Below are 9,410 nucleotides of genomic sequence, written 5' to 3'. Positions count from 1 at the left end.
AAGAATCATTGATTGGCTGCCTCCTGCACACCCCACACTGGGGATTGAGCCCACAACCTGTGACCTCCTGGTTCATAGGTTGATGCTCAGCCACTGAGCCACTCCAGCCAGGCTCTAGTCTATTTTTCATTCAGTGCAGTGTTTGCCAAACCTCAGAAAGGTTAATTGTAACCTTCATGGATTCTTCTCTATTCGTGTAATTCCTGTACTATTAAAAAAAAATCTTGATTCTTTTTAGCTTAAGTGCACTTATTTTCAAGAGAAAACATTTTATTAGTATCATAAATGGAAAACAAAGTATTTTTTCTAATACACATTAAAAGAAATATCCAACTGTTAAAAATCATTTGGCTGTGAGCCACCTAAAATAATCATGTACCACACATTGAAAACACATAGGCAGTTAACATAGTGTATAATCTCTGTAGGTCGCTATGCTTGAAGATGGAGTAGAAAATTAGGCAGTAGCCCTAACCGGTTTGGCTCAGTGGATAGAGCATCAGCCTGGGGACTTAAGGGTCCTGGGTTCGATCCCGGTCAAGGGCATGTACCTTGGTTGCGGGCACATCCCCAGTGGGGGGTGTGCAGGAGGCAGCTGATCGATGTTTCTCTCTCATTGATGTTTCTAATTCTCCCTCTCCCTTCCTCCCTGTAAAAAACCAATAAAATATATTTAAAAAAAAAAAAAGAAAATTAGGCAGTATCTAATCTTAATCTCAAGGAGTCGGAGATAAAATTGGCCCAAATATATACAAAGACACAAAGTAGGAAGTAATGTGTCCTAAGAGAGATATGCATCAAGTACTATGAGAATTTCTATAAGGGAGTTCTGGAAGTCTTTCATGGAGGTTAAGGCTTTTAAGCTGAGGCCTAAATGATTGGTAAAATATATAATTTCAAAAATGGGAGAGCATTTCTGGAAGAAGGAACCTTGTGGACAAAGGCAAGACGATGGGTAAGTTTATAATTCAGTTTGCCTAGAGCCTACGACTTGGGAAGGGGTGGGGTGGAAAAATAAGGCAGGAAAGGTAGATTCCAGTCAGACTCTTGAAGTCCATTAATTCCAGGGCCTACAACTGAATGCAAAGAAGTGTGTGGATGCGAGTGTTATAACATGTGAAGGAGAGAGTGGTTCTATGGTTTGGTTCAGTGAATTACACCTTAGCTACATAACCATATGGTTATACCCTATCAGGCGTCCTCAAACTACGGCCCGCGGGCCACATGCGGCCCGCCGAGGACATTTATCCGGCCCGCTGGGTGCCGCTGCCTGTCCTGCTTAGCAGCCGACTCATCCCGGGCCCGCAGTGCACATAGGAATTTGTTTATAGTTTTTTTTTTTAACTATAGTCTGGCCCTCCAACGGTCTGAGGGACAGTGAACTGGCCCCCTGTTTAAAAAGTTTGAGGACCCCTGCCCTAGATCTTGCCAGAATGTTCACATCTAAAATCACTAATTCAAACATCAAGTTCTCTTTCCACAACATCCTAAGCTTCCCCAAGCTCACTTGCTCAAGTAACCCCACTGCCACAATTCTTAGACCTCATGAATCCTCCAATTTACTCTTCCCCCTCCCACATACACTTTCTCTCTTTTTATCACTTTCCTCCAATCTTTGTTTGCTCACTTTCTCATGTTAATTCCTGAATTTATTACCATTACCTCTCTTGCAAATACAGTAAATCCTTAATATAATGGACTAATTTGGGTGAGGAGGTGTCCATTAAAGCTGAAAATCTGCTATATAATAAAGTAAGTTTTCCAAATTCATATGTTAAAAAATTGACAAATTTGTTTACCTGTTTTTACTTATGTAGATGTGTATGTGTCATTAAAATTAAGTATGTATGAAGAGTTTATTTTCACAGAAAAGTTTTGTATATGTATTACTGTAATTTTAAATTTATATGGAATAGGTCTATTAAATGCTTGCATTCACCAGTTAACAAGAGTAAACAAATGCACACGGCTTGGGTGTGACTTAGTGCACATGGGAACATCAGCAAGTGTTAAAACTGCTGCAGAAAAGTCACTCCACAAGACAAGAGAACCAATTACTGAGTGCAATGCAGTGTGATTACATGCTAATCATTCATTGAACAATGTTTACAAGGGGTGACTCTTGGATTTAAATATGTAGACTATAGTTGTAGATATGTAATATTTACTTATGTGGTGAAATTACTGCAGTGTTTTTTTTTCCCAACATATGGCCTATTTGCTAAAATTTGTTAAAAATAATAGCGAATTAACAAAAAAAATAACCTGTTGATTTAATTATAAACAAATCTTGGTTAAAAGCATTTTAAAAATTGCCAGAGTGTTAATTTTCACATGACATATGGACTGGAAATTTTGTCTGTTCAATCTGAAGTCTGTTAAATCGAGGTCCAAAAAATGGAGGGTTTACTGTATCCTCACCTCTCTAGGCAAGACTCCAGAGTACTACCCCGCTCCCACTCAGATGAATCCAAACATCTCCATACTTTCACCTGTGTAGTTCAGTATTGGTGATGGTAATCACACAGCTGAGCAGGTTAAGAATCATCAACCTCCATTAGGCCCTCAAATGCAGCTTGAAATCCTTTTTTCTCAGATTCTCTGCTCTCTGAACAACTGTTTCTTACCTTTTTCACATTCTTCAAATCTCTCTCTCCTACTCTCTGCTGTTGACTTGGCCTCATACTTTATTGCAAAAACACATGCCCATCAGATAAAAAAATCTCTCATTTTCCTATAGATTTAAAAATATATATTTTTATTTTTAAAAAATATATTTGTATATATTTTTTAAAGTAAGTTTAAAAAATATATTTTATTGATTTTTTACAGAGAGGAAGGGAGAGGGAGAGTTAGAAACATTGATGAGAGAGAAACATCAATCAGCTGCCTCCTGCACACCCCCTACTGGGGATGTGCCACAACCAAGGTACATGCCCCTGACTGGAATCGAACCTGGGACCCTTGAGTCCGCAGGCCGACGCTCTATCCACTGAGCCAAACCAGTTAGGGCAAAAGTAAGTTTTAAAAAAAATATATTTTTATTGATTTCAGAGAGTAAGGGAGAGGGAGAGAGAGATAGAAACATCAGTGATGAGAAAGAATCATTGACCGACTGCCTCCTGCTCGCCCCCTACTGGGGATTGAGCCTACAACCCGGCATGTGCCCTTGACTGGAATGGAACCCGGGACCTTTCAGTCTGCAGGCTGATGCTCTATCCACTGAGCCAAACCAGCTAGGGTTGTGGATTTTTATTTATTTTTTTGTTAATCCACACCCCAGAATATTTTTTCCATTGATTTTTGGAGAGTGGGAGGGAAGAGGAGAGATAGAGAGACACATTGATTGGTTGCCTCCCACTCCCACCTGCCAGGGTGGGGATGGGAAGGATCGAGCCTGCAAGTGAGGTATGTGTCCTTGACCAGAATCGAACCCGAGACCTTTCAGTCCAAGGACCAACGTTCTAACCACTGAGCATACTGGCTAGGGCTCTGTGGATTTTTGTTTTTAATTTACAGAAGCAGGATAAGTCTAGCAGTGCCTATGTGGTGATTTATTATCTGCATTTCCTCATGCATTTGTATACTGTCCATTGACTTTTATCATTGGCCATATGGAGTCTGGGGTGAGCTTATCAACCAGCATCACTTCTATTACAGTCTGGGTTAGTGCATTTATTAGTTTTATGCCACATGCCAATTTTTCCATTTAGTTTTTTTGTATTTGTTTTATGATATAGTTTGATTCAATAATTTATTATGTGTGAATGTGCGTGTGTGCGTGCGTGTGTGTGTGTGTGTGTGTGTGTGTGTGTGTGTGTTAGAACATGTCTATCTTGTCTTTGGTGCAAACTATTTTTATGAAGGGAAATATATCTCCCTTCTGCAGTGACTGATAAATAAGCTATTGTTCTTCTGTGGTGACTACAATTTCAAAAGCACATTTGCTTTGATTTTTTTCTCTCTTCCAATAAAACAGTAGACAAGAGAGATATTAAAATTTGACATGGAATGGAAGCAGCCATTAGCTGTCCCTAACCCTAATCCTAACAATTGTCAACCAATTAATCAATTCATTAATTCACCAAATAATTTTTAAGAGCATACTATGTGTAAGATTAGGTGCTAGACACTGAGGACATGGTTTTGTATCAGACAAAAATTCCTGCCTTCATGGAGCTCATAGTTGAGTAGGGAACAAGCTATACATAAGAGAAAGAAATAAAGTATATGTCTCTAAGTGTATTTTAAGAATTGATAAATGCTAAGGGGAGAAAATAAAGTGAGGAAGGGGGATAAGAGTTTCCTTGGGGGGCATTTTATATAGGTTAGCCAAGGAAGGCCTCATTTGGAAGACATCCTTTCAGTAAAGACTTGAAGGAAATGAGGAAGTGAGTCATGCAATCACCTGGGGATAGAGCATCCCAGGCACAGAGATCAGCCAGTGCAAAGGCTCTGAGGCAGAAACTTGGCATACATAATTAAGGAATAGCACCCAGACCAGTGTGCCAGATGTGAATGAAAGAGGGGTTTCCCCCCTTGTATATGAATAATCCTCCATGAAGGCAGGAATTTTTGTCTGTCATATGCAACACCATATCCAGGATATGAATCCAATTGTATGGAAATACAATTATCAAACTATTATTATTATTTTTAATTTTAAAATATATTTTTATTGATTTCAGAGAGGAAGGGAGAGGGAGAGATAGAAACATCAATGGTAAGAGAGAATAATTGATTGGCTGCCTCCAGCAGACCCCCTACTAGGGATCAAGCTTGCAACCCAGGCATGTGCCCTGACCGGGAATTGAACTGTGACCTCCTGGTTCATAGGTCAATGCTCAACCACTGAGCCATACCAGTTATCAAACTATTAAAACCAACTTATGATTTAGCCATACATGTGCTTTTTTATTAACTCACTAGAGGCCAGGTGCATGAAATTCATGCACTCGGGGGGTCCCTCAGCCTGGCCTGCACCCTCTCACAGTCCGGGAGCCCTCGGGGGATGTCCAACTGATGGCTTAGGCCTGCTCCCTGGGAAGTGGGCCTAAGCCAGTAGTCGGACATCCTTAGTGCTGCTGCAGAGGTGGGAGAGGCTCCCACCACCACCGCTGCACTCGCCAACCATGAGCCCGGCTCAGGGCTTCTGGCTGAGTGGCGCTCCCCCTTTGAGAGTGCACTGACCACCAGGGGGCAGCTCCTTCATTGAGCGTCTTCCCCCTGGTGGTCAGTGCATGTCATAACAACTGGTCATTCCTCCGTTCGTTCAATTTGCATATTACCCTTTTATTATATAGGATTGAATAAGATCTAGCAGTAGGTGTGTAACTACTCTGATAACAAAGTAATAGAGCATACACTATATTTTGACAGATCTGGAACAACTCATATGATATGAAATTATTTGCGATTTCTATTGTGGGGAAGTCACAGGTACTGATTATATTGCCCTGGACCACTGCCTGCATTTTTAACGAGAGGAATTGCTAAATTTCAGTTAGAGGTTAGTGAAAAATCAACATCATTTTCCCCAGTTCAAAGACCTCCTGAATTCTCTCCACAGATCCTGCTCTATTAGGTGGAGAGTAGATTAAATGGGGCCCAAAAGAGAATTGGAATGATCTAATGATATGCTGATGATGTTTCTGGTGTTGTCCTGCCTGCATTGCAATAGGCACGCCTGGAGCTCCCTGCTTCCTTTTTGGGCTCTGGATTTAAACAAAATAATAGCTTATCTTTTTTTCTCTAATGATAAAAATATGTTCATTGTAGGAAATTGAAAGACTGAAAAATATAAAGAAAAAAGTAGATTCTCCCAAATCCCACTACTCAAAGATAAACATTGGTAACATTTTAGTAAATACTCTTCTAGACATTTTTGTTCCAATATACATACAATTTAACACAACTGTATACCTTCTTTTTCTTTCTTATTTTTTTTAACAATTTACATAATGGTGGGATTAGTAGCCACTTAGGTCACTCCCCATTCGTACCCAGGTGGAAATCATTCTGAGTTTTTTTAATTATTCAAATCTATATAATTACATCTTTTGGAACAGCTGCTAACTTTTTTCTTTTTTAAAGTCAAATATATAGGCATTTTCCTAGTTTTATACTTATATATTATTTTCACAACAATGATTTTAAAGGCTGCATAAGTGTTCCAATATATGTTATTAATATATTCTAATTGTATAACTAGTCCACATTGTAACTGTATAACTAGGTGAACATTTAAGTGGTTTACAGTGCTTCAGGGAACGTTTCTGTTTATCTTTGCAAATTTTTCCAATTTCTTCTTTGGGAAAGTTCCTAGAAAAGGAATTTTTGGTAACAGGGTATACACATTTAAGATTTTGATACATATTGCGAAACTGCCCTCCATAAAAGTTGCAATAATGTGTACTCCTACCAACAGTGCACAGAGAGTGTCTGCTTTGTGGATCTTGCCAACTTGAGGTTTTGTTAATCTTTCAACCTTTGCCAATCTGATAAATGAAAAAACATCTATCTTGATGTAATTTGCATTTCTTTGAGGTTGAATATCTTTTTATGTGTTTATTGGCTATTTATATTTCTTCCTGTGTAAATTGTCAGATCATGTACTTTGCAGATTAATTTGCTAGAGCATTTGCCCTTTTTTTTTAAAAAAATTAAGAGCTCTTTTTATGTAGATATGTTAACTCCTTATCCATTACATATGTTGAAAATATATTTTTCTAGTCTGTAGTTTGTCTTTCAACCTTGCTTTTAGTGCCATTCACATTTTAATTTTTATGTTGTAAAACTTATCATTATTTTTCCTTTTTGATTCTGGTTTTCAGATCATGTTTAGGTCTTGCCATTGTGTTTATAAAATATTCACCCACATTTTCTTTTAGAAATCTTATGACTCAGTTTAATCTTTTTTTTTTTAAATAAATCTTTATTCAGATTATTACAATTATTTCTCCTTTTTCCCCCCATAGCTCCCCTCCACCCATTTCCCACCCCACCTTCTGCCCTTACCTCCCCCCCACTGTCCTCATCCATAGGTGTATGATTTTTGTCCATTCTCTTCATGAACCCCCCATACCCCTTTCCCCCTGAGAATTATCAGTCCATTACCTTTCTATGCCCCTGATTCTATTATATTCACCAGATTATTCTGTTCCTCAGGTTTTTAATTCACTTGATTTTTAGGTTCGCTTGTTGATAGATATGTATTTGTTGTTCATAATTTTTCTCTTTACTTTTTTCTTCTTCCTCTTCTTTAAGAATACCTTTCAGCATTTCATATAATACTGGTTTGGTGGTGATGAACTCCTTCAGCTTTTTCTTATCTGTGAAGCTCTTTAACTGCCCTTCAATTCTGAATGATAGCTTTGCTGGGTAGAGTAATCTTGGTTGTAGGTTCTTGCTATTCATCACATTGAAAATTTCTTGCCACTCCCATCTGGCCTGCATAGTTTCTGTTGAGAAGTCAGCTGACAGTCGTATGGGTGCTCCCTTGTAGGTAATTAACTGTTTTTCTCTTGCTGCTTTTAATATTCTCTCTTTGTCTTTTGCTCTTGGCATTTTAATTATGATGTGTCTTGGTGTGGTCCTCTTTGGATTCCTTTTGTTTGGGGTTCTGTGGGCTTCCTGGACTTGTAAGTCTATTTCTTTCACCAGGTGGGGGAAGTTTTCGGTCATTATTTCTTCAAATAGGTTTTCAGTATCTTGCTCTCTCTCTTCTTCTGGCACCCCCATAATTCTGATGTTGGTACGCTTGAAGTTGTCCCAGAGTCTTCTTACATTACCTTCAACTTTTTGGATTTGTTTTTTTGCTTTTTGCTTTTTCGGTTGAGTATTTTTTGCTTCTTTGTGTTTCAATTCTTTGACTTGATTCTTGTGTTCCTCTATTCTGTTTCTGGGTCTCTGTATAATATTTTTTATTTCAGTCAGTGTATGTTTAATTTCTAGTTGGTCCTTTTTCATATCTTCGAGGGTCTCGTTATATTTATCGGCCTTTTCTAGGATATTCTTAAAAAGTCTTATAACCGTGGTTTTGAATTCTATATCTAGTCGTTTGTTTTCCTCCATTTCTTTCGTTTGTGATCTGATTCTTTGACCCCGCATTTTCACTGATTCCCTGAGTTGGTAAGGTAGATATTTGTGCTAGGTTTCCAATATGGCCCAGTGGGTCTGCTTCCCCAGTTAACCTGAGGTGGACACTCTTGGTGCACCCCTTTGTGGACTGTGTGTACAGCCTTGTTGTAATTAAGTCTTTATTGTTGTTGGTATCACTGGGAAGAATTGACCTCCGGGCCAGTTGGCTGTAAGGATCAGCTGTGTCTATGCTGGGAGAAGTTCGGTGCTGGAGACAGCCTTATAGGATTAGACTTGCCAAATTGCAATAGCCTCTGTGCTCAGCTTGGATGGGGTGGAGTCTCAGTCTTGGCTTCCTGTCAGCCTTGCCCTTGCGCGCGTGCGCACTTTTAGTCCTCCGCCTTCCCCGGCTCCCGAGTCTCCGCCCGAGAGTCCAGACTCCCCCCACAAGAGCATGGGTCCCCAGGGGCTCGCCTGGAACTGGGGTTCACTGCAGTCAGAACTGGGGCTCAGTGCAGTCAGAATCCTCTGACTCCCTTCCACTAGGGAAAGCCTGTGGCAACTTCCGCAGCCTTTGTGTGCACTGGCACGCGCGCGTGCGCACTTTCAGTCCTCCGCCTTCCCCGGCTCCCGAGTCTCCGCCCGAGAGTCCAGACTCCCCCCACAAGAGCGTGGGTCCCCAGGGGCTCGCCTGGAACTGGGGTTCACTGCAGTCAGAACTGGGGCTCAGTGCAGTCAGGATCCTCTGACTCCCTTCCACTAGGGAAAGCCTGTGGCAACCTCTGCAGCCTTTGTGCGCACTGGCCCGCGTGCGCCTTCAGACTTCTGCCTTTCCCAGCTCGAGTCTCTGCCCGAGAGTCCAGACTCCCCCCGTAAGAGCGTGGGTCCCCAGGGGTTCGCCCGGAACTGGGGTTCAGTGCAGTCAGAACTGGGGTTCAGTGCGGTCAGAGGCTTCCTTCCCCCTTCCGCCAGAGAAAGTCAGCCAGGCTCTCAGCCGCCCTTCCTCTCTGCGCGCACAAAGCCCCTTTGCTGTACCTCCAATTCTCTGTGATGTTTTCTCTTTCCTTCTAGTTGTAGAATTTTCACTCAGCCAGCTTTCCTGTGGTTCTGGATGGTGTCCGTTCTGTCTTTTAGTTGTAGTTTTGAAATTGTTGTGCAAGGCAGCAGTTTAGGTGTTTACCTATGCCGCCATCTTGGTTTCTCCATGACTCAGTTTAATCTTTGATTATTTTGGCAAATGAAGTGAAGCAGTGATCTAGTTTTATTTCTTAAAATGGCTATCTAGTTGTTTCAATATTTTTCTGGAACAACTCTTTTCCCCACTAACTGAA

This window comes from Plecotus auritus (assembly GCF_963455305.1).
Source record: "Plecotus auritus genome assembly, chromosome: X".
NCBI lineage: Eukaryota > Metazoa > Chordata > Mammalia > Chiroptera > Vespertilionidae > Plecotus > Plecotus auritus.
The sequence above is the reverse complement of the archived record's forward strand: the minus strand, read 5'-3'. Positions refer to the sequence as shown.